At 36.0% G+C, this 4643-nt stretch overlaps 1 pseudogene; it reads left to right on the forward strand.

The window, feature by feature from the left end:
- Nucleotides 1-1732: 1732 nt before the first annotated feature.
- On the forward strand, nucleotides 1733-2681 carry LOC148766316 (ferric reduction oxidase 3, mitochondrial pseudogene; annotated as a pseudogene).
- The last annotated feature ends 1962 nt before the right edge of the window (nucleotides 2682-4643 follow it).

The following is a 4643-nucleotide window of genomic DNA, read 5'->3' on the forward strand; positions in this document are numbered from 1 at the left end:
TAATATTGGGTTTTTATGCATAAGTCCCCAACCAACTATCCTTATTATTTTAGGTTCAGGGCATATATATTTTTCACCAATAAACACATCTATTTAATATTTATTATAAATAAAAGAAACATTCATGTATATCCCAATATTACCCTCAACCATTATATCCTATTCTTAATTGTATCCCCAATTTAATCAATTTTGTCCACAAAAATCCAATTTTGACTAAAAAAATTCAATTTTTACTTTTTTTTAGCATACTTTAATATGCTCTAATTTCATCCTTAACTTAATTTACTCTCAATTTGACCCCAAATTTCACAAATTATTCAATTTTGACCCAAAACTTAAAAAAAAAAAAAAAAATTTGCCGCCGGATTCCGGCGTTGACTTTCCAAATTTTTTTTCTTTCTTTCGGATTTTTTTGCCGGTTTCCGGCGTTGACCGGCGGTCAACGCGATCTCCGGCGTTGATCTTTTTTTTTCTTTTCTTTTCTTTTCTTCCGGATTTTTTCGCCGATTTTCGGCATTGACAGGCGGTCTCCGGCGTTAACTTTTTTTGGGTGTTCTTTTAAGTTTTTTTTCTTTTTTTTTTTTTTTTTTTTATGTCAGCCGCTAAACGTTGACCGTAATTGTGCTGTCACTGACAATAAATGAAGGTAATTATACTGTCAGTGACAGTTAATTAACGTAATTGTACTGCCGTTGACAATATATTTATGTAATTTTTCTGCCGTTGACAGTAAATTAACGTAATATTATTATTTTTTATTATTTTTTATTTTATTTGTTGACAAGTCAACGTAATTATATTACTGTCGTTAACAGTAAAATTACTGTAAACACGATAATATTACTGTCAACAACATCAATATTATTATTTTTTTGGGGTTTTTTGTTTTGTTTGAGTTATTCACGGAGTAACGTAATATTACTGTGAACACAATAATATTACTATAGTTGACGGTAATATTACTGTTGTTATAGTAATGTTGCTGTCAACCACATCAATATTATTATTTTGTTTGGAATTTTTTGTTTGTTTGAGTTATTCACGAAGTAACGTAATAATATTACTGTCTATTATTGTAATATTACTGTGGTTGACGGTAATATTACTGTTGTTATAGCACTATTACTGTCACTCACAGTAATATTAATTCTTTTGGCTTTTTATTATGTTTACATTTGTTGAACGGTCAACATAGTAATATTCTATTACACAATAATAATGAGTTTTGTTGTGTTAATATTATTGTGCTAGAGATTAATATTGCAATATTACTGTTTTAAACTGTAGTTTAGTTAATTTTACTGTGTTTAACAGTAATATAGTTAATATTACTGTCAATCACAGCAATATTGCTGATTAAACGAAAAAAAAAGTTACAGAAAGAAAGAAAAGAAGAAAAAAAAATAAAAAAAATTCAAAAATGTCACCACCGGAGACTGGCGTTGACCGCCGGAATCCGGCGTAAAAAATCCGGAAGAAGGAAGAAAAAAATTGAAAAGTCAACGCCGGAATCCGGCGGCAATTTAAAAAAAAAAAAAAAAAAGTTAATACCAATCTGAAGCATTAATCAACAATCAAGAAATTCTATCCATAAAAAAATGAAAATGATAAAGCCAAAAGTTTGATATTTGTGATTAATTAATCCCAATGTTTTGAATATAATAAAACATCTCCAACAATATTTAGTTTCATTAATTTAATTTTTGCTCAATAATGAATATTATATCAGATGGTGGATTGGCCAAAAACCGGCATATCCAACCTGGCCGTAGAGATATTTTTGGTGGCGGGACTAATCATGTGGGCCACCACATTCCCCTGAATAAGGAGAAAAATGTTCGAGGTGTTCTTCTCCTCTTCGTTATCGACCGTTACCTCCGATTCTTGCAATCTAGGTCGCACGTGCGTTTGATAACTTAAGTGTTACTATCAAAGGAGAAGGAAAATGGTCTAATAAGCTCCACCAATCACTCTCTTCTTCCCCTTCTTCCATCGACCATCTCGATGTTTCTATCGAAGGGCCATACGGGGCCCACTTCAACCGATTTCCTAAGATACATATATATTTGATTTTTCACCAACTTAAAATTTTAGATAAAATAACCGATATCTTGAAAAACAAAATTCTTTATCTTTTTATTATTATTATAGGCACGAGCTTCTGGTGATGATGAGTGGAAGAAGTGGTGTAGCCCCATTTATATCGATCATCCGTGAACTAATCCACACGAGTGAAATTTTAAAATGCAAAACACCCAAACTAACTACTTCATTTAAGAACTCAAACGACTTAACCATGCTCGATTTAATCCTTCCTCTCTATGGTGCTCCATTAGAGTTTCCAAATTTGGATTTAAATCGAGGCATACGTGACAAGAGAGAAAGGATCCCCATATGAAGAACAAGAAACGACGAAAATTCGAACCGTGTGACTGAAGCCCAACCCATCCGATGCACCGATATCTCCTATTTTAGGCCAAAACAACTATTTATGGCTTCGGGCTATAATCTCGTCTTCATTCATCATTTGCCTTATTTTCATCGGTATTTTGACGAGATATATTATATTTTACCCATTGATCATAACACGAATAAAAAATACTCATCTACTTCAAGAGCTTATGTTATTCTTATGTATTGGAGTATTTATCGGTGCAACTTCTTTTTTTTATGAATAAAAGTAAAAATGTAAAGGAAAAAAATGTACGATACAGAATATGGAGGGGCCCACACCTCAAGCATTTTCAAATTCTTTATTATATACAATAGAACCTCGATATATTAATACTCGATAAGTTAAAAACCTCGCTTAAATAATAATTTTCTACCGTCCCGATTCGGTAAAAACGTATTAAATTATTAGCTCGATAGTTTAATATTTTTGTCAGTCCTTACTGTATTAATTTATAGCGTTTAACTGTATTGTTGATAGAGAGTTGGAGAGCTTGCCTCAACAGTCGATTTCACAATTTAATTTGCATTATGGTGAAAGACCGGATCTTAATATTTGTTTCTTATTTTTTTTGTAGAATTTTTATTTAACCAAAAAGAATCGAGCGTTGGGGTACTTGTTTTTGGTCCGAAGAAGATGAGACATGAGGTGGCAAATATATGCTCATCTGGTTTGGATGCTAATTAATCTGCATTCTGAATCCATTAGCTTTAGTTGGTGATTTTTCATTATTTTTGTAGTACAAAAGAGAATATTGTGATTGTGCGTTTTTGGTTTCTTATTTTTCTGGTCATATATTTTGTTTATTGTTATGATGATGCTAAAATATTTAGATCACCTGGGATAGTGTAGAAAACGAACTGGGAGAGCAAAGCAGATCAGTAGCTTGACAACTTGATGATCCTGAGGTACCTGCGAAATGAACACACGTGAACTACGCCGGGGGTTGATCCGGCGGAAACCCCTCCGACGCTCAAGTCAGACGTGCTGATCATAGAAATAGTCCAGAGAATACGTATTGTAGTATTGCTCAGTTAATAGGACGTACCTTAATAAAATGAGTAAAACCTCTATTTATATGTCGTTTATTGGGTTGGGTTTGCTTTGTTGGGCCCAAGCCTTACTTGAAGGTGTTTGGGCCTCGGTGATATTGGTCTTCAATATTGGGCTCGTGGCCCAGTAGGTAAATAACTTGTAGGCCCATTGGGTTGGCCCAATTAGGCATATCATTAAGCCCCCCACTCTCGAGTCGATGTGGGGGCCATGTCGAAATGGGTTCTCAATCGTGTCGAGAGTGAAAATTGTAGTGTTTGTTCTTTGGCATATGGCCTGATGGTGTGCGAAAATGCATTGGAGCGTGTGTCGGAGGGGCGTGAATGCGCATTGGCGCGTAGCGCGACTAAGTTGTCGCTATGTAAGTTATTTGAGTCGTCGGTGTTGTCCCGCGACGATGTAGTAGCGAATTGTCTCCTCGTGGGAGTTGTCTCGTCGCGGGGTAATATAGTTGATCGAGTTATCTCCTCGTGGGAGTTGTTTCGCGATAATGTGGTAGCACGGATCAAGTAATCTCCTCGTGGGAGTTGTCTCGTCATGGGATAATAGAGTTGATCGAGTTATCTCCTCGTGGGAGTTGTCTCGTGATAATGTAGTAGCACGGAGCTAGTATTCTCCTCGTGGGAGTTGTTATTTATCGACATTGTCAATGTTTTGACGCGTTGCTTGTATGTGTTTACATATAGCCTTGTGCGTGATGTACTTGAGGAGGGGATCAGGCTCTCAAGAGTTTTTTTTATGGGGATCGTGCCCCTTGTTAGACCTCGTGGGTCGTAAGTATGTTTGGACCGTGGCCACGTTTTAATGAAGGACCCATCGAAAACAAGTAGATAAATTTTGAGTAATCAAGCTGGCCAGGCTATATAGATTCTCATAATATTTCTAAGTGTTTCTAGGGTTGTAATCGTGCTAACTTGAGCTTGCGATTATGTAGTGCATTGCGAGCGAGTTGTCTCTTCAAGAGAGTTGTCTTGCAGCGAAGTTGTAGGAGCATTGGATGATGCGCGATTTAGGCGCGTGTGGATTGAGGTTGCTCTGAGCGAGTTGTCTCCTCGTGGGAGTTGTTTCGCAGCGAGTCTTATTATCGAGCGAGGTGGTTGCACGTGGGAGTTGCCTTGCAACGGATTTGTAGTAT

The sequence above is a fragment of the Erythranthe guttata genome, chromosome 12, assembly GCF_056151865.1.
Source record: "Erythranthe guttata isolate IM_541 chromosome 12, IM_541, whole genome shotgun sequence".
Taxonomy (NCBI): domain Eukaryota; kingdom Viridiplantae; phylum Streptophyta; class Magnoliopsida; order Lamiales; family Phrymaceae; genus Erythranthe; species Erythranthe guttata.